This window comes from Rattus norvegicus, chromosome 8 (assembly GCF_021556685.1).
Source record: "Rattus norvegicus strain SHRSP/BbbUtx chromosome 8, alternate assembly SHRSP_T2T, whole genome shotgun sequence".
In the NCBI taxonomy this organism is placed as follows: domain Eukaryota; kingdom Metazoa; phylum Chordata; class Mammalia; order Rodentia; family Muridae; genus Rattus; species Rattus norvegicus.
In genome coordinates this window covers 127715528-127737233 of record NC_141541.1, presented here as the reverse complement: position 1 = coordinate 127737233, position 21706 = coordinate 127715528, and the positions used below count along the sequence as shown (strand labels likewise).

Genomic DNA, 21706 nt, shown 5'->3' with positions numbered 1-21706 from the left:
ACTCTTGGAGATATGTGTGTACGTGTGTGTGTGTGTGTGTGTGTACGTGTGTGTGTGTGTGTGTGTGTGTGTGTGTGTGTAAAGGCTCTGGTATATAGCTGTACTTTCTCTACTGTGTATTTCATCAAGTCTTGGATACAATTACTTCATTATATTTATTGTATAACATTTGTACAATTACCTAGATATAAACCAAGTGATTATGATGACAATTTATGCTTGAGAAATACACACTAGATTACAAACATTATTCTGGAACAAAAAGGGAAATGTGGTATCATTGTCTGTGTTCCTGAAGTTCCAAAGAATAAATGAATGTATTATCTTACCAAGAAAATAATCTTATGTATTGACTAATACCAAAGCATCAAGTAGCACAGGTCTGGGGAGAAAAAAAATTAGGAATCAAGAGCTTGGCTTTCAGAAAGTTGTGCAACCAGAGGAGAAACTGGGTAAGGTGGGCAAGGGAGCCAAGAGAGAAAAGCCTGGTCTAAAACTATAGATCTGGGGTTGACAAGGTGGCTCAAGATGGTGGGTAGATTTACTTGGCACCAAACCTGATGAGCTGATTGTGATCCCCAGGAACCAAATCATGGAAGGAGACAGACTCCTGAAGTTTGTCATTGAACTCCTGCATGCACATGTGTGTACAAAGATAAATAAAGAAGGAAGAATGAAACAGGAACCAGTCAGTCAGGATAGTGCACACCTGTAACCCATCCACAGGTAGCCTGGGGTACAAGGACTCCTGTTTCAAAACATAAAAATAGAAATACAGACTTAGAGTTCACTGATGTAAGTGGCTATCGCTACAAACACCATGAGGTCTTCTCTTGAGGAGGGAAAACAAAGAGGCCAACATGTACGGTGAAACAAGGACATGACCTGTGAAAGAGAGGTTAAAGGTCATGGGTGATAAATAACAGGAAGTACTTCCTAGATGTGTCCATCAGAGTTGCAGGAGAAGACAGGAAAAAAATGGAGAAGCGATATTCAAACAGCTAAGAATCTCCTGAGCATTGATTAGGTGTCAACAGGCACATCTTAGAAGCTCAGAGAATCCTGAGTGTCAGCGGAATAAAAGCAAAGCCATTATAGCATGCGTCCTGCCGAGACTGAGACCATCAAAGACACAAAGAAGTTACTAAATCAGCTACAAGAGACAAATTACAATACAGACAGAGATGGCTCAGGTGGTGAACCCACATAAAAATGCCAAGTGTGGGGTTGGGGATTTAGCTCAGTGGCAGAGCGCTTGCCTAGTAAGCACAAGGACCTGGGTTCGGTCCTCAGCTCAGGAAAAAGAAAAAAAAAAAAAAAAAAAGCCAAGCGTGGTAGTGTGAGCTTTTAACCCCAGTGTGGCAGGAACTGAGACAGGAGGATCCCCCCAGGTACACTGGCCAGCTGAGCTAGCCTGACCGGTGAGGTCCAGATCAATGAGGGATCCTCTCTCAAAAAGAGTGGACAGTGGAAGTTGGAAGATGGTGGAATGTTATCAATAAATTATATAACCATAGAAAAATTAGAAGTCTTGTTTGTATGCACATGGAAGATTTGTTTAACCTAAAATAGGAAACACTGACATACAAATTAAATGGAAGGCCAATGACAATTAAAGACCTGGAAATGTGGGGTTGGGGATTTAGCTCAGTGGCAGAGCGCTTGCCTAGTAAGCACAAGGCCCTGGGTTCGGTCCTCAGCTCAAAAAAAAAAAAAAAAAAAAAAAAAAAAAAAAAAAAAAACCTGGAAAGGTGGAAATGAATTTGGTTCACATCAGATGTTTCAAGGCTAACATAGATGCTACAGTAACTGCATAATAAACACCAGGAAATAGAAAGGGAAACCAAAGCTTTTGAGTAAGGAAAGAAGACTTAGGACCTGGAGAATGTGTGTGTGTGTGTGTGTGTGTGTGTGTGTGTGTGTGTGTGTGTGTGTGTAATACAAACAACAGCTGGAGAACATAAGTACACGGCTCTTCCTGCCTGCGGCTTCACTTTCCTGGCTCATTTACTTATGGTCAACCATGGTCTGAAAGTATTAAATGGAAAACTCCGGAAATCAACAGCTCATCACTTTAAAGTGCACGGCATTCTAAGTGGCAATGACGACGTCGCTCACAGTCCCACTCCATCCCACCTGAGGCATGAATCATTCCTTTGTCCAGGCCCCATAGTCCCCGTGAGTCACTCCTTAGCTGTCTGGGTCCTCAAATCAGCTCCTGCAGATCCCCAGAGCTTGTGCTCATGTGACCTGAAATACAGGAGGAGTGCTGTCAGGGAGGTGTAGGGACAGATTTCTTCCACTGTGTGGCAACACTTCAGGGTACAGGGGAAGCACAACATGCAGGAATGGATTAGTTTTTCTCATTGCTGTGATGAAGATACCTGATAAAAATGAAGGGTCAGTTCATCTTGGCTCACAGTTTGAGGAGGCACAGTGCACCAGACAGGGATGTTACCACAAGTGCAGCACCCCCAAAACAGTGCCACTCCTTGGACCAAGCATATTCAAATCATGACAGCAGTCAGACTACCAATGAAGGTTAAACCATTACTGGCACCTAAGCACATCTCTGTGATTCATAGCGTTCCTCTCCTGCTCTTCACAGGCTCCTGGCTGTCTCACAACACAAACTCTAAATTCACGTAAGAGCCCCAGGTCTTAACAGTCCCAACACTGGCCAAAGTCCAAAGACTCTTCTGAGACTCAAAAAGAACTCTATACCATGATGCCTAGAACATCAAGCACAAATTACAGACTTCTAATATAGAATGGCTCAGAGAAAACACACCCACTCAAAACAGGTAAGGAGGGGACAGCCAACAGCTAGGGGAGATCAAGCCAGAGCCCAGCAGGGTACACTGCACCCTGTAGGTCCATGACTGGCATCTGGAGCTTTTGCATGACAGAACTGAAAGGTGGGGACTGCCCAAGACTGTCAGAGCCCAGATGATGCTGTATGAGCACTGATCTTTCTCTACTCAGGAGAGCAGATACAATGTAACCAGCAGCCTCCCGCTCCTGTGTCCCCACCAGGTTACACTGTATCTTCAGACCAAGAACCAAGATAAACTTTCCCTTCCTTAAGTTGTCTTTTGCTGGGTGTCTTGTTGAAGCAGTGAGAAAAGTAACTATAAAGGTTCAGTGCTGTCTAAGGCCTCAAGCACCTCAACAGATACCTGACTGGAGCCAAACAGAGGAGGGGATCACTGTATGTGGGAAGTAGAGCGCCCACCCGAGAGAGCATAGGAAGGTGGTGAGATACAATCAAGTATATTAATAAGTAGGCACAGTTCACACTTAAACTTGCAGGTTAGGGATAAACAAAACAACCCCAGGCTTTATTGATACCTCCAAATGGTGTCACAAGTGAGATAAAAATATTCAGAGCTCTGGATGGTAAAAGTAAGGGGAAAAGATAAGGCAGGAAAAGGCAAAGGAAAACTCTGCCTCATTAAAAACGGACTTAGGAACAAACACATTATTAGAAATTAAGAGGGCTCTATGCAAATTAAACTAAAACCCACTTAGCATGTGGCTTTGAATATACCACACCAATCCCAGGCTCAGGGCTTACGGAGGAAGAGAGGACAGAAAGATTAGAGGAGCCAGAGGTGGTGGGTCACTACAAGGAAGTGTTGTTATCCGCTCACAGTGGGGCAGCTGTACCTGTGAACTCACTGGGGATCGACTGCACAGGAGAACTGTGCAAGCAAAGCCAGATGGAATCCCAATAGGGAGAAGGGATGTGAGCATTAAGTCCCACCCCTAGCCAAGTAGCTACTTGGAATTGATAGATTCTAAACGAGTCAGTCTTCTTTAAGGGTGTGTGTGGTCCCTGCTGGGTTGGCCATGCTCCAGTGGAAGGGTCGAGAGTCTAAGCACAAATTGGACTTGATGGCTTTAAAAATAAGATATAAAATGTTTTTAAGAGTACACAAAATTGGGCAGGTAGGGAAAAGAGGGTGGATCCAGGAGGGGGTGGGGGAGGGGTGGACATGGTCAAAACACAGTGTATGAGATTCTCAGAGAAGTAATAAAAACCAGAGATAGATAAAATAAATAAGTAAAAAAGAAATGTGCAAAGCCAAGCTGAAAGAACACAAAGTAAAACTAATTGGTCTTTACAGACTTCTCCATGACTGATTAGTCAAAATAACAGTAAAAAGTGAAGCATTTTAGGAACACAAAGGACTGGGTGTGAGCTGATAGGCTAACAGGCATCTGTGCACCAATGACCACCTTTCCAGGCTAACACTTAACTCTTAAACTCTTAAACTGGCCATAAAACAAACGTCAGCAGATGTAAGAACCTGGACTCATGGACCCATCCTCTTTGTATTAAGGTAAAAAAGAGCATTAAAGTTCTGGGTTTTTTTTTTAAAAAGGTCTAAGTCATAAATCAAAGGAGAAAGTATAATGAAATGTTGAAGGGTTCATGTACAATCAGAACAGTAACAAAAGAAAAATCACAAAATATACGGCTGCAAACATCGATGGAGGAATGGTTAGATACAGAGCTCTGGCTGCACACACAAGATAAAAGGGAAAGTTGATGCTTTTGCCATCTGAAGAGGCTTTTAAAAGCCTGCTGAGCATGGTGGTGCCCTCCAATAAAGTCAGTCCTTAGGATAGAGAGGAGGATTGTTGTAAATTCATGGCCAGCCTGGGCTACCTAGAAAGACCCTGTCTCAAAACTAAAGAATTAGAGTGAGGGAGGGGAGAGGGAGGGAATTTTTTAAAAATGAGAACAGAGATTAATGAAGAGAATGATACAGTAGAGAGGAGAAGCAAAATTTGTTTCTTTGGTAAATAAGAATCATTTATGCCTTTGGGGAGATGGGGGTGGGAGGAGGCATGGGCAGAGCCCCCTCCTGTTATAATCCTCCTTTCCCCTGATGTCTAGAAGGTACCCAACCAAACAGAAGCTGTATGGCGATGCCAGCGAGAAGGGCAAGCATTGGGTGTCTGGAGCTGTGAAAGGGAGGAGTCTCACTTGGGAGGCACAGAGACTTCAGAGGAAAATTCCCATGAGACCACAAAGCTAGAAAACTCCTGACCAGCCCCGTAAAGACTTGGCTCAAGGATGTAGTTATGAGGGCCATTCTAACTGTTCTAATTAGAGAGGAGATTAAACCACAGAGGCTGTGCCCTGTATCACTCCAGTAATCAAAATTCCTCATGATTAGTATGGTGGTTTGAATGAGAATGCCCAAGCCCCACCATAGGCTCATGTATTTGAACACCAGAAGTTCACTTGATGGCGATGTTTAGGAGGGAATAGCCTTGCTGGAAGAGGCTTTGGAAGTTGAAAGGCACATTCCATTTCCAGTTTATTTTCTCTCTGCTTCATGCTTGTGGTTCAAGATGTGAGCTCTTAGCTTGCTACGGCAGCCCCCAGGCCTTCCTGCTGCAGTGCCTCCTCAGGGATGGAGCCATAAGCCCAAACAAACCCTTTCTTCTTTAAGTTTCCCTGGACATAGTGTTTTATCACAGCAGTTTTAAAAAGTAGCTAATACAATTAGTAACTTGTTTTTCAAAGGAAACAAAACAATGGAACCACACTCGTGTAACAAGAAAGCAAACAGCACTGGCCGAATGAAACTGGACAGGGTGGTTCAAGACAAACTTAGTCTGAAGGGTGCTTGCGCAGATCTAGCTGCATACTTGCTACTTTTCTATCTCTGTAACCCACCCACCTGACCAGAAAGAATCTAAGGAAAGAAGTTTAAAGGAATACAGCCAGAAGCAGTGGCAGAAGCGGGAGCTCCAGGACACATGGCATCTGCAGTCAAGAAGCAGGAAGTGATGAATGCTGGTCCTCAAGTCTCTTGGTTCAGTCTAGGAGCCAGCCCACGGATGTCGCCACCCTCATTTAAAGCGTGTCTAATATAATATAGCAACTCTCTCATGACGGCACATGTATGCTCAGTTTGTTTCCATGGTTATTCTAAATTCCATCCAGTTGACAATGGAGATGAACCACCACAGACCGTGTTCAGAAAGGAACAGTAAAGAGCCTTTGATTACTTTTCCTCCCCGTTCTCCCAACACAATCTCAGCTTCCGGATCCCGAGGCTCCTAGCCTACAAGACAACCCTGAAAAGAGAATGTTTGAGAAGAGCACACAGCTATCCAAGCTGCTCAGACCCAGGAAAGAGCCACTGCTTAAGGACTTTGACAAACAGCCATGGTAAATCCCAAGGCCAAGGTCTCTTCTGCCCTCCAGATACCTGTCCTTCTCCGAGCCTGCACGCCCTGCATTGTTTAACAAAGGTCTGCCCAATGAGACTGAGTTATCAGACCCCAGCATGTCTATGCTCATCGAAGTCGGAGAACACACGTCTGTCTCCTCAATGGCAGAACGTTGTAGATGAGAGCCACAAAGTGGCACTCCATAGGGATTTTGTCTTCAGTGGGTGTGGCGTACAAATATACACACAAACTAACTCATATAGGAGTCATATATGAAGAAGAACAGTTACGGTAAAAATACAAAAACGAGGGCCAAGAGATAGGTCAGAGAGCAAAATTTGCCACATAATCACATAGACTTGACTTCATGATTCCCCAGCACCCACGACAAAACACACACACACACACACACACACACACACACACACACACACACACAAGATGGCACATGTATAATCCATGTACTGGATAAGTGGGTACAGGCAGATCCTTGGAGTTCACTGATCTAGCAGAAGTAGAGAAAGAATGAGGGAGACACTTATTACACACACACACACACACACACACACAGAGAGAGAGAGAGAGAGAGAGAGAGAGAGAGAGAGAGAGGTATCTACACAAATATTTAAATTCATAAAGCACTCTTGACTCTCTTTATAGAAATGTAAAGAATTCATTCTTAGGTACAAAGCAGGTACAGAGTCTATGTGAAAGACCTGGCCACCTCCACACCATCGACCCCCCCTGCGTGTCTACCTAACTGTCGAACTGTATTGTTCTGTTCTGGTCTTCCTACTGCCAGCAACTGAGCAGAAACCCTACCGTGTGACACCTTTGTGTCGGTGTCAACCCAACCGAGGTCCTCTGGATTCTAAAAGAAGAGATGAGGGAAAGAACGATTGTTCAGTGTTGGACTCCATACCCTGGGCCAGGGGACGAAGGGTGAAGCTTGAGGGAGCAGATCCTGGAGTGCAGCTCCACTTCACTCACAGTCGGCCCCCACGGAAGGTTCTGCCAAGCGCCTGGCCAGTTAACAAACCACTACCCATTCTCCCAGGCAGGTAAGTGCTCATGGGATGGTTAGCCACCAAAACCAATGCTGAGGCAGGCAAGTGCCTGAGACTTTTAGAAGAACAGAATGGGACAAGAACGTAAGTGGGCATCTCATTCGTCGGCGTTCCCATGTGATGATGCCTCTTAGGGTAGGCAGGTTCCCAGCCAGGAGGGTCTGAAAGTGAAGCTTTTTCAAGCCTGCGTCCATCTGGACAAAAACAAAAGACTGCTGGACAAAGAATGAAGCATTTTTAGAAGCAGCCGCTGAGTTGGGACAGGCTCTAATTTTCTCCCTTCTCTGCTCACCTGTAGTCCTATGACTCATGTGTCTTATATTAATAAAATAAATCGTCTTAGTCTCAAATCCCTCATCTCCTAAGAACTATCCTATCTGGACAGTCCAGCCTCCAGCCTGCTCTTTCTGACTCCTGATCAAGCAACGCCCCTTGGAATGGGTCAGACACTGTTTAGAGTGCTACAAATTTATCAACTCTTGTAAAGTTACCTCCTAATCTCATCTCTTGAGCTCACAGAGATCTGCCTGCCTCTGCCTCCCAAGTGCTGGGATTAAGGACACGTGCCCCTGAAAGTCTTAATTCAGTTGAAGAAGCAACTCAGTGAGCACAGGACGGGCGGGAAAGTGCCTTTCTCAAAGTGGAGGCCACTCTGTGGGTGGGGTTCCCAGAAAGCAAATGCAATAGGAAATACATAATTCTATCCTTGAAAAAAAAAGTGATTTCTCATACTACAATCTCCGGATATAATATCAAAATTAATTAATAGTATCTAATTCAACTTTAGGACCTTAAGAAAGGTTTAAGGAAGAAACCTGGTACAATCAAGTGAAGGTTTGATTTTTAAAACAAAGTCAAATGCTCATATAAAGATCTCATAGCATGCTAAGGCTCTGCTCCGAAGCATTCTCTTTACCCTTTGTAGATCTCTGAACACATCACTGTAGATCAAAGACAGGGCCACAAGCTTGGGCCCTGTTAATACTGTTGCTCTATTATGCTGGAAGCTCAAAAATGTTATAAATAACTATAGAGCAAAAAGAAACAATATCAACATTATTTGTGGCATGCTTGGCTTTCTACAAAAATATTCAGAAAAGTCTGTTGAGCAACAAAGATTCGAGGAAAGAAATATGCAACGTGTGGTGGTTAGTCTTCACTGTCAGCTTGTCAAGACTTAGCACCACCCAGAAAAACTCACATCTGGGGTGTCTGAGAGGGAGTTCCTAGCCTGCGTTAACTGAGGCAGGGAGATCCAATATCTGAATGTGGGCAGCACCATCCCATGTGCAGCCCAGAGTGAATAGATTTTTAAAAAGGGGATCTGGGCAGCCACACCTTTCCCCCTCTGCTTCCTGACTACACGTGCGCTGTGACCAGCTGCCTCAGCTCCTGTCACCAGGACAGACTGTTCCTTCAAGCCACGATCCAGTAACGCACAGACAGACTGCTATGCATTGGCAATAACCAATTGGTGGATGTAATAATCTGCAGAAAGATCCCACTGGAAAGGACAGTAAAGCCAGAGAGTGGTTGGAGAACGGTTGACTAAGGTGCCGTGGGCACACAGGACAGAATACACCACACAAAGGCAGGAACCAATGGTTCTGCCACATGGGAAAACTCAAACCAAAACTAAGTAAAAGAAGCCAGAAGCAAGGTGTCATTTATTGCATTGCCGGATGCTCCCAGGTACGCTGAGGATGGGCAAGGGCACAGACTGGAACTGATGCAGGTTTGCTGTTCCCAGGTGCTTTGTATGTGGTGAGGGGGGAGGGGAGCTGTAACTGGGCAGATGTTTTCTTCTGAAAGTGACGAGGACGTTCTGAGGGTATGAGAGGCTGTTTACTTACTGCGGGCCCTGGGTTTACTTCGAACTCTGAATTATAAGTGTTAACCCAGCGAACTGTGCCGAATGTGAATTATAACTCCATGCGGATGTTAATTCTAAAATGATATAAACAGCTCTAAAGCATCTTATACAAGTCCCTCAGAGCTTCCTGGAGAATGTTACAAAGCTTCATTACCATCTAAAAGGAAAGTCTGTGGAGAGATCCCATCCATGAGTAAGACAGGCCAACTGATGAAAAAGATGAAAAGTGTTCTTTCTGTAAACTACAGATTCAATGTAAACTATGGTGGGGGGTGGGGGGACTTGGGGCTGGGGCATGGTGGGAATGAGGGTGAAAGTGGGGCAGGTGGGGAGGGTGGAGTAGGGGTGGGGCAGAAGATCCTAAAATTCATGTTCAAGCCTAAAGGGTCTGGAGTGTATATCCAAGCTTTGAAGAAAAAGTCTTAGACAGGATGATTTACTCCAAGGTTTTGGTAAATAAGTAAAATGGTATTAACCCAGGAATCATGAGACAAATGGGACAGAACTGAGTCAAGAGACAGATCCAAAAGAAAATCGAAGCAAAATCAGTATCTGGCTGAGACAGCAACAGATAAATGAGAAAATAACAAATTACTCATTCTGTGATAACAAGATAGATGGTTTCCATTACAGAAAGCCATCAGACCTCTGCCTCAGATGACACAGAAATATAAACGTCAGAGGAGCCTCACTGCAGAACTCTGCAGGCTGAGGACTCCCACAAAGGCTGTGTCCTAGGGCAGACACCAGTTGAGCCAATTCTGGTATTGCCGGCCAAGTGGGATCAGCTATGGGAGGGAGAGACCTTCTTAGAATGACTGCAAGTGTCTCTGAGTTCGCAGGTGATAGACAAAGCATTCTATCGTCTCTGTCACTGTTATTATTAAATTACCATTATTAGTCTGATCTGGGCCCAGAAGAGGAGTCTGAGAGTGAGTGAACCAGAACATATGGTTCAGAGGTGAAAGTCCCTGTAGAGAGAAAGGACAGAAGGTAGAGAGAAAATAAGATAATCTTCCAGGGGAATATAAGGTGTCAGAGCTTTGAGGGCAGTCCCTAAGATTAATCCAACCTATACCTGTCACAGTTGAAGACAGGAGGACATAGGAACTCCCAACATGATGTGGTAGGAAGAGGAGTGTCACAAAGGCCTGGGATTATAATCTACAAACCCCACTGGACGAAACACCTCAGGGAGAGGTTGGTCACATACTATTGAGTCTGGGGACGGAGACACTAGACACTCATACATGACCACAAGATTTACCAAGGGCATTTACTGCAAACGGTAGAGACCTCTTACTGCCTGACAGTGGGTGACGTCAAAACCCAGGTGAACTAAAGATGGATCACAAAGACCTGAGCTCAAATCCCCAGGAGCCATCTAAAGAGACAGACACCACAGCAAACATCTGTGACCCCCCTGCTGAGCTGCAGTCAGGTAGTGGAGGTGAGCAGCACCCACAAGGTCATGTGCCAGCTAGCCTGTCCAATGCAGCTGTACACGTCAAAAGACTCTGCTTCAGCCACGGTGGAGTGTGAAGACCAACGCCGAAGGCTGTCCTCTGACTTCTACACACATGCTTGGTATGAGCAGGCATGCAAACATGCATCATACATACATACATATACAACATCATACATTGTTGCTGTTCAATAAGAATCAACAAAACTACTGTGGTGGTTTGAATTACAATTGTCACCTGAAGGCTGAGTATTTGAACCCTTGGTCCCCAGTTGGTGGCGCTGTTTGGGAAGGGTGTGGAGTCTTTAGAGCATGGATCCTAAAGGAAGGAGGTCCTTGGAGATGGGCTCGAAGGTTTAGAGCCTGGCCCTACTTCTTCTTCACTCGCTTGGCTCCCGGTATGATGAAATATGATCAATCCTCCCCCCAGCATTCAAGACTCACTCCCTTTCTGGAACATTAAGCCAAAATAAACTCCTTGCCCCATAAATGGCTTTTGGTAATGGTGTTTTATCACAGCATTAAAACTAACTAATAAATCTACAATGGTCAATGAACATCAACACACGTTTAGAGGTTAAAAAAATAATAATAACACGGAACCAGGTAAGACAGACTTCCATGACAACCAACGTTTAACGTAAAGAGGGAGCGGCCACTGATAGGCACGCACTTGGTCTCAACTCCAAGTCCTCAAGCGTCCCTGTCTGAACTCCCTCCACTCCCAGGAGTTTTTCTCTCTCTGGCTCCTAAATACAAGTAACAGATGCCAAGGAAGACACAGAAGGGCAGGAAGCTCTCTCCGCCCTCTAGGAGGACACAGCCATCTGGGGAAGCTGTCTTGGAAACTTGGCCCTTGACCCTCACATTGACTCACATAGCGTGCGAACTCGGAAAGAGCTCTGATTCGTCTGTGACTAGAAAGGTGGATGTCCTCATACCTGGAAAGAGGGAGGCGCTGTTCAGTACCCAGCACACGCAAACCCTGCCCCCTCTCTCGATGATGACAAGCACCCCCACTTGCTACATCTTCACTGTCAGCTGCACCTCATTTGGAACCACAGAAGACGCATGGCTGGCCTGTCTGCCGAGGGTGCGTCTAGAGAAGTTTAACTGAAGAAGGAAGAGCCACCCTGAATGTGGGTGGCCCTGTACCATGGACTGGGGTCCCAAGAGAAAAAATGGTTGAGCACCAGCACCACTTCCTGACTGTGGATGCAACCTTACATGCATGGTCCTGCAGTCACACCTACCCAGTCTTGACAGACAGCATCCTTGGACTGTGAGCATAATAAATCCTTCCTTGATTGCTTTCATAAGGAGTTTTGTCACAGCGGTGAGAAAGAATACAGTCACCAGAAGAACGCAGCACTCCAGACAGCATCCGATGATTTGACAACACACACCGACGTGGGCAAAGACATGGGGCAGGCTCACTTAACCTGCTCCATGCCAGATCCGGCAACCTCACCTCCTCCTCCTTCTGACTTGAACTCTCCCTGAAAGATACTGAGGGAACTTATCCCAGTAACCCATTCATTCTTTAAAATTCGCCCTGGATAGTGCTCTATGAAAGAAGCCACTGGCCTCAAGAAAGAGAACCTTCAAACCTTTGGGGGATTCTAGGGTGAGATATAGCACAAATACCTAACCAAGCTTTCTCTAACACCTCTAGAATGGGCCACCATAGTCCCACAGGGCTAAGGAAAAGACAGCATTAGCCCAAACTCACAAACAGCCCCCAAACTCTGTGTGGATTCTATCCATGGACTAAGCAATAGGGACCAAAAAGGGCCTTCTAATCAGAGAGCAGAAAACAGTATTTATAAGAACTTTCTGGAGATCCTGGGATGTTGGATTTTATCCTTGTCATGACAGTGGGTGTCTGAGTTCTCCAGCCAACATGTTTTGCCACTATGCGTCAGTGGCACTGTGGGGTACTATGTGGCAACAGCCCCAACAGGTCATAAATGAGTTGAAATGTTCTAATTCTCATCAGACTTTTAACTTGGAGGAATTAAAAATTAAGTCATTCATTTTTTTTTTCATTCGTAGTACCCCATTTAAGATGTGCACCATTCAAACGTACCCAGTGGAAGAGAAATTCAGGTGGTAAACTGAACTCCACTGATCAATGTCTGCTATACCTGGGGTCTGTTTATCACCCCATCAAAGAGCAGTCATCATCCTTGGATGGTGGCACAGCCAATCCAGATCCTAAGATCAGAGTTTTCCTCTTACTTGTCTGCTGTAGAAAAATGACTCTTGGTTTGAGCTCATTAAAAAGGAAGGTTAAAAAAAGAAATCAAGCCAGACATGGTTCCCACCACTAATCCCAGTACTCCAGAGTCTGAGGCAGGGGTAACACCATATGTTTGAGTTCAGCCTGGACCATATAGAAAGTCCCAGAACCCCTGAACTATAGGTAAGACATTGTCTTAAAGGACAAAGAAAACGGAACTGTGAAGGACTCATTTCAGTTTGATAGGCAAAGGATGTGATAAAGATGAAATAGATGTTGCCTGGCCAAACCAAACAAGGTGGGGTTGCTGCCTCTTGTGAGCTACAGGAAACCATGAAGCTTTGTGTTCTTAATCCGGGCACCGGATACACAGGTGTGGCCCGTCTATTAAAATCCATCAAACAGACACTTTAAATATTTACTTATTTTATTTTATCTGCGTATACATGCCTGGGCGTATATATGTGTACCATGAGTGTTCTAGGCCTGCCGAGGTCAAAACAGGATGTCAGATCCCTTGGAACCGGAGTTACAGATGGTTATGAGCCAACACACAGGCGCTGAGAACCGAACCCAGGTCCCCTGCAAGAGTGGCCGGTGGTCTTAACTGCTGACTTGTCTCTCCAGCCCTAAATACACTTTCGAGCCATAAAACTTTTTGTAATTATACTTCAATAATGTGTTGAAATTGACCGAGGGCTGATGAATTCCGAGCTAAGGTAATTTTAAGCACAGTCAGAACTAAGCAGGCAAAAATGGAGGAGGCAGAGGAGGGCGCTACTGTTTCTATGAGGCAGTTTGGCTAGAGAGAATCAAATTAATCTGAATACCAAGCCACAGTCATGTTTTCTTACCCCACTCCCCCACCTGACCACCACTCCACCTCGCCCCGGACATGATCTATAAGAATGCTAGCTTAAATTACCAGATGTGGCTAGCAGTTCATTTTCCCAAACGTGAGTGAATTCCATCCTTCCCTCTCCCACACAGAGAGATAAAATCCAGATCTCAAAAAGCCTCCTGCCGCAGATAACGTCTCCACAGATACATGCTTGACTATATATACCCATGCCCAGACACAGCCATACACGACACGGGGGAGGGGGGAGGGGAGGGGGGAGGGGGAATGGCAAATTCCCCTTATACCTCCAGAGTCCCCAGCTAAAGACTTCTGGTGCAGAGGCACCCTCTCCATAGGCGGTGGAAAGACCAGGAAAACACAGCTACCCACATCCAGGCCACGGATGCCAACCTGAGGACGGAAAGCTGTCTCCAAAGCTTTAAAGGAACTAAGTATCTCTAGAAAAAAAGGTATTTAGATCTGCAAACAGGGTCCTGATGTTGTTGTCAAATCCTTGAAATCACCACATTTACATACCACTCCTCCCGCAAGATCTCTTGCAACATCTCCCCTCTACCTGGTACCACAACCCCAGTGCTTTTTCATATCGTACCCTGGGAGCCCCAAGAGCGCAAAAACAAAAAACAACAAACAAACAAACCCGCTTATCGATTATCCCAGGACTATGAGTAACTGTGCCACTGCTGAGTGTCAAAGCTGCGGCTGGAGGTCAGAGGGTGAGAAGGATGTGTGGGAACGGGGTAAAAGCAAGGCAGAGGGAACAACCCTCTCCCAGGCTCAAGCTCATGGACAACACCTGGTGCAGGCCTCCCTCTCTCCCTGGGGAAGTCTCAAGATAATAAACAAAACGTATATTCTAGGGTAGGGGGTGGGGCGGACAGAAATGTAGTCCATTTTCAAGGAATTTCTAGGAGCGGATGGTAAAGATCCTTAGAGAAAGCGTGCCAGCTCCCTTCCCAGACCTTCGCTGTGTCCTGGAAGAGCGGCTGGGACACACATCCTCAGGACAAGGTTTATTTGGGAGACCAGAAGCCAAACATAACCTATGTAAGCACTGGCGCTTAGCAGAGTCCTCGACTCCACACTCTGCAGAAACATCAATTAAGTGACTAGAAGAGGATGGAGCCTCTTATGCCGCAACAGTGAGGGTTCTCACCATACAAACGCCCCACAGCACGCTCACACGGAAGATAGCCAGACCTTACCCCCTAAAACCTCTATGGAGACCCTGTGGATGAGCTCGAGATCTCAACAAGTCTGGTGTCTTTGTAGATAGGAGGAAATGAGAAAGAGCCGGATGAAGCGACACCCCGCCCAGTGCCTCACCAGCTCACCTCTCCTCTTCTTGCAGCCCCGGGCTGTGCCCAGACGCAGTCTGCCTTGGGGGTTAACGCTGTGCCCCGGCCGTGACCTTCGGCGAGTCCCTAATTAGCCCCATTTTACAAACATTAAGAGTCTAAAAGAGTCATGTGGACCGTGCTGGCCGGCTGCCGGGTGCGCACCGGGTGGTTTGTGGCGCCCGGTGCGCGAATCCCTTAGCAAGGTGCGCGGCGCACCGCAGCCCGAGCGCTACGTGGCCATCGGGGAAACGCAGGGGTCAGCTCCCGCCCACGCAGCCACGGAAAGGGGCGGATCTGACTTTGTCGGGGCTAAGTCCAAGTCCCCACAGTCCCCTCCGCAGAGTCAGGCTGGCCATGTCCCGCAGCCCTGGCTCGGGACGCTCACCAGGTGCGGGGAACCGCGCGCACGACATCTTCAGACACCCACCCCAAAAGTTGCCGCAACGTGGCAGGGGAGCGTGGCATCGAGCTGCGGGTGCGGAGAAGAGGACTCGAGGACTCACCCGGGGTGGCCGGCCTGGAGTGGGTCCGCGGCGGGGCTCATGGATGGCGGCCAGGCTTAGAGTCACCGCGCCTCGGATGGCCCCGGGTCACCTGCCGCAGCCTGCGTCCAGCGCGCGATCCCGAGGCTGCGGATCGCCGGTGCGCCGGAGCTGGGGCCGCAGTCACAGCGGGAGCCGGGCAGCGCGGGCAGGACGAGGGCGCGCCGCGGCGAGGGAGGCGCCCGCTCCAGGCTGCCAGCCAGCGCAAGCCCCAGCCGCTGCGGCCGCCGCCACCTGCGGGCCCCGCTGACCGCCAATCACAGGCGCCCGGGGCTGCGGCGCGTGCGGAGGCGGGGCGGGGGCGCGTGCGGGGCGGCTGGCGGGTGCGGCGGCGACACCAGCGCGCCTGCGCCGGGACACCGGCCGCCTACCCCGCGGGTTCCTCGCGAGCTCCCCGGGTGCGCGGGTGGCACGCGCCGGGAGGGGCGGGGCGCATAGGGAAGAGGCGGGGCTGGGGCTGCGCGCACCCGGGGCGCTGCGGGCTGCGGCGCAGTGCGGTGCGGGGGTCGCGATCGTGAGCACCCCCAATCAACCAGACCTAACTTCGGGTCATCCCTAGTGCTGAAGTCTGGCTTTGCATCCTTGGAGACCTGCCTGCTTGAGGGATGGGTCACCGCAACCTGGGCCTTCCTAGTCCTAGGAACAGCGTGATCTGCTGGCTCCAGCCTCACCAAAGATGTTGGTGCGCCTGCATCTCCTCACACTTCGCTCCCCCACCCCCCCCCAAGGTATTTTTAAGACACTGTTGATTCGGGTCTGGACTCCGTTTTTCTCCAGGGAATTTAATGAGCTAGCTCGCTCATTCAACACATACTGACTACCTCGCGCTTGGCTCAGGGGCTTCTAATCCCGCCTGTGCACCCATAGCCGCTGCACTGCTCGGATAGTGAGCTCTCGACTGCTGCCAATGAAGAGTACACTGGAGCGCGTGCCTGCAGTCCATGGTCCTAGACGACTAGGAGTTGAGATTGTCCTGCAATCTCCAGCTGCACTGCCACAGCCAGCAAGCCTAGGGCCCTGATATTGAGAGATCAACTACTTCAGCCTCAGCAGTGTTGACTGGGGAAACACCTCGGTCAGTGTCAACTGCCTGGCCGCAGCGACTCCAGGAATAAAGCTTCTATAGCACTACAGCGGTGATTTAAAAATCCCAGGTCTGAATCTCAGTTCCAAATCTCATAGGTCAATGCGCTGAGGTCGTGCCCTATGTAAATGCATGCAGGGTAGATGGGAAGGGCGCCTTTGCGGAGCTGCGAGAGTGGAAAATTAAGAACGTGTAAGGCATTGAATTGGTTTCTCTGAAGAACCAGTTTCCTCCCTCGAGGGATTTTTAAACTGCTAAAGTGAAAGAAAGCTTATTTTGTATGCGTTTTACTTATTTTCCGTTCTAAATCTATTTGTGTAAGCCCAGTTAGTGTCCACACAGTCCAACATTCAACGGTTCAAAAGACTCCCTCCTACCCTTGTCTCCCGGTGTCTCAGCTCCTGTCACTGAGCACTACCAAAATGTGCTCTCACTGGGGAAAATCTGCGTAATCACGATTGTGATGATTAATCTCAACTGTCAACTTGAGAAGATCTAGAATCACCTGTGAGGTAATCCTCTGGGCAGTCCACCCCAGGATTATCTTGATGATGTTAACTGAAATGGGAAGACCTGTCAGCTGTGGGCAGCACCATTCCCTAGGCTGGAATTACAAGATTCCAGGAATGAGATCAATCTTCTGTTTCCCAGAGTGGATGTTACATCACCCAGCAAAATCCTCCTGCCCTGGCCTGGAGAGATGGATCATGGGTTAAATAGCATGACCTGCTCTTTCAGAGGACCAGAGTTTGATTCCCAGCACCCACATGTCAGATCACAACCAACTGTAACTCCACCTCCAGGGAATCAGAAGCCCTCTTCCGACCACATGTAGGCATGCAAATAGCAGACAGATCTACATACAGGCAAAACACTCATAAAACAAAAATAAAACACCTACATCCTTCTTCAACAAATACAGTCTCTAAGCACTGTAAAGGCTGCAATGGTTATTAAATATTTATTGTATGTGTTCATGGGTATTCAGATGCCAAAGCATGCAGGTGGAGGTGTGGTTTTGAATGAAAGTGACCCCCATGGGCTCACAGGGAGTGGCACTATTAGGAGGTGTGACCATGAAGTAGGTGTGCCCTTGTAGGAGGAAGTGTCACTGGGAGTGAACGTTAAGGTTTCCAAAGCCCAAGCCAGGCCCAACGTCACTCTCTCTTCCTGCTGCCTTCAGATTCAGATGTGGAAGTCTCAACTACTTGTCCCACACCATATCTGCCTGCTCACTGCCATGCTTGCTGTCACTGCAATAATGGACTAAACCCCTGATTAGACCTGTAAGCCACCCCTAGTTAAATGTTTTCCTTTATAAGAGTTCCCATGGGCATGGTGTCTCTTCCAGAAACCCTAACAAAGACAGGGAGTTCCTGGACAACGTTTGAGAGTTGGTTCTCTTCTTACAGCATGAGAGTCCCAGAGATTAAATGTTAGGTCATCAGGCACCCTTTACCACTCAAGGACCCAAGACTGGGGTATTCCGACAGTGAGTAAGCCAAGAAGATGAATGAACAGGGTGGTGAAAACAGCCAACGTTTACCTCTTGCACCTTGCTGGGAGCCACACCCCCTTACTGGCCAACAGGGAGCCACTTTACCTCTCAGGGGCCCTTTGCTAATTCTCTGACCTCTGGGAACACACACACACACACACACATTCACACAGACTCACATATACACACATACAATTTACAGACATAAACACATATTCACACTCACACACATACATATTCATGAACCCACATACACACATACTCTCACTCGCATATTTACACACACTTCCACACATGCGCACATATTCACACACTCATACACACATTCACAGACTCACACACATATAAATTCACACACGTGCACATGCGCATGCTCTCTCTCTCTCTCTCATTCTAGAATCTAGGATTCGCATATGAGAGATAATATATGTCATTTCTCTTTCTCCGCCCTGGTTAATATCTCCGCCTCACATAATATTTTCCAGTGCCATCCATTTTCCCATGGTTTTCATAATTCCATTTTCTTTATTGATGAATAGAGGAACCCCTGGTGTTTTCACACCACATTTTTACTACCCATGCATCTGTTGATGGACAGGTAAGTCAGCTCCATCTCCTTGCTGTTGTGAACAGAGTGGCAAGGAGTGTGGGTGGATGGATGGTAGTTTCTGAGGTAGAATATAGACTCCTTTGGGTGCATGCCGAGAAGAGATAGAGAGATTCACCCAGACCCAGTGAAGATCTTGGCTTCCACAGCTGAATCCCAAACCCACAAGGTAGTTTTGTGAATGTAACTGTCACGGGGCTGCTTCCCAACAGTGGGGGCTGGACTCCAAGGTTGTTTGACATGGTGCCAGTCTTTGCAAAGCTGACTTGGCATGTAACTGCCCCACGTGACTCTCAGGATCTAAGTCTTATCCCCTACCTAAGGATTTTGAGAGACAGGCAGAATTGTTAAAGGATTTTAGCAAGATCCCAAGTAAAAAGTAAAGCACTCAAACCTCAGGTGTGTAAAGAGACCTGCTTTGCTTCCTCACCAGAGATAATACTGATTTTTTAAAATGTGTTGTCTGAAAGGTTCGGCATCTTGAAGATGACTTGGGTGTCCTGGAGCACGGGGAAGAAAATGTCCTAAACTGTGACTTCTGTGCTCCTTCCACCCGGAGCTGTCATTCAGCAACATTCTGCCAAACTCAAGTAAGATTCATTCCCTCCAGGGATGAGAGAGAGTTCAAAAGCACCCGCTGCTCTCACTGAGGACCTGAGTTTTGTCTCCAGCAATTCCACCAGGTGGCTCACAACCATTTGTAACTCCAGTTCTCAGGGATATAGCACCCTCTTCTGACTGTTGTGGGTATCTCTATACATGTGGCATGCATATATACAAACACACAAATAAGAAAAGTTCTAAGCCTTAATTAAAAAAAAAAAAAAACCTACCCCCTCTTTGCCTCTCATGACTCAAAGGAGATCAGAGAAGAATGGGCCCCCCATTTTCTGCACCATCTTAAGGAATTCTTCCTCCGTGAAGAAGAGCTGTTTGGCATTTGTACCCCATCTTCCTTTAAAACGGAACTCAGACAATCCATTTTTTTTTTTGAAGATTGATGCATTTGTACTGGCTGGAGAAGGATGTGTCCCGGGAGGTTCTGGGTAGAATTAAAAGAGCATCAATCACGAGACTAGTGTGCTGGTCTGAGCTCATCCCCTCCTGGAGTGCGACCTGGGACATGTTCTTTAACCTAGCCAAATCCTAGGTTCTCCAAATATAGAACACTGTGTAATCTTCTCTGCTGCCCTGGAAATTTTTCAAGTAATTGATACAATGTCTATGACATTGTTTTGTGTGTAACAAGATTTAGCATATGTTAGTTATGGAAAATTATCATTTGTAACCCGGAGAAAGTAAATTTATAAATAATGTTACTATGCTACTTTTGGCATTTCCTAGCACAGAATGGCAAATTAGAGCCTTCATCTACTACCTCTTTATCAGCCAAGAGCATAATTCTGCCTCTTTTGTCCCATTTAGCACTCACACATGGCTTTTAACTAGTAAGTATTCTCTGGGACCCTCACTGACTGGCGTGGCACTGAAGTCAGAGCTATGGCAAATCTTTGACTACCACAGGGCATCTACAGCACTATCCTGTTAAGTTGCACATAGTCAGTCAGCATTTGTTGAGTGAACCTTGTGAGAATTTAAAAAAATAATAAATCTCATGGTACTTTAAAGGCCTGGTCTATGAATAATCCTACTAAGAGGACAATTGAAAATTAACACACACACACACACACACACACACACACACACACACACACAGAATATGAAGCAATAAATCGACAAGGAATATACCCAACTGACAAACAGGCACCGGGAGATGCTCAATATCTTTGGCCTCTAGAGAAATGCACAGTGGGACTACATTGAGACACTGAGACAGAACTATCAAAGTTGGGGAAGAAAACAGTGACAACAGCAAATGGTGACAAAAGGCAGAGAAACCACGTCACCTACACACTGGTAGAAGCCTAGATGACATAAATGATTTTGGACAGAGACGCCACAGTCTCTTTCAGAACACAAACCAGACTTAACTTACAATGCAGCCAGTGTCCCCTCTGGCTTATTCCAGCGACATGAAAATTCCTGTGGGCTAAGGAGATGGTTCAGTGAGTAAAGCGTTTGCCTTGCTTCTGTGTAATCCCAAAACCCATGTGAAAAAGCCAGGATCTTACAGCGATGATAAGGCAGAGCCAGGAGACTCCCTTGGGATCCCTGGTCATAGGCCTGGCCTACTTGGCAAAGTTCCAGGCCCATAAGAAACCCTGTCTCAGGAAGAAAGTAGAAGACACTCAAGGAACAACGCTCGAGATTGTCCTCTGACCTCCACATCAACCCACACATAGAATCTGGGTTGTGAACAAAAATACCCAGATGTGATATGGTGTTATACTATGTTACCGTAGCTATATTTGGCTGCTATAAATAGTACATTGGGGGCTGGAGAGATGGATCCACAGTTAAGAGAACTGACTGATCGTTCCTGGTACCTATATGGTGACTCACAACCAACTGTCATTCTAGTCCCATGGGAATGATGCCCTCTTCTGGTCTCCATGGGTACAAGGCACACATTTGGTGCACAGATATACAGGCAAAACACTCATACACATACATACATACATACATACATACATACATACATACATACAGATATATATACACACGTACATGCAGTCATTTTTAAATAGTAAATATCCTTTTTGTCCTTTAAACACAGGAAAACCTGAGAGTTCATTATGCCATCAGGCATGTGACTTGTTGTCCCCGGGCAGGCTGCCCGCCTGACTGCTGGAGAAGCCCTGCTGGAACCTCCTCTCTCCACTATCCTGCTGATCTCAGTGCAGAATTGGGCGTTATGTAACCTCGACATGACATCCCATTGTGGATTTTTTCCAGACATAAATCTACTTTTTAATGAGGCTAGATCATTAAGTCAGTTCTCACTGAAACATTATACGAGTATTATATTAT

At 46.8% G+C, this 21706-nt stretch overlaps 1 protein-coding gene across 8 annotated transcripts in view; it reads right to left on the bottom strand.

Moving 5' to 3' along the window:
* Positions 1 to 15982, bottom strand: part of Myrip (myosin VIIA and Rab interacting protein) — a 166712-nt gene extending 150730 nt beyond the window's left edge. For 2 of the 8 annotated variants that reach the window (XM_087562580.1, XM_087562585.1), the window contains exons 1-2: positions 15548 to 15982; positions 2137 to 2250 (exon numbers count right to left, since the gene is read on the bottom strand). The gene's annotated coding sequence lies outside the window, so the exon portion shown is untranslated. 8 annotated transcript variants of the gene reach the window in all.
* Between the last annotated feature and the right edge of the window lie 5724 nt (positions 15983 to 21706).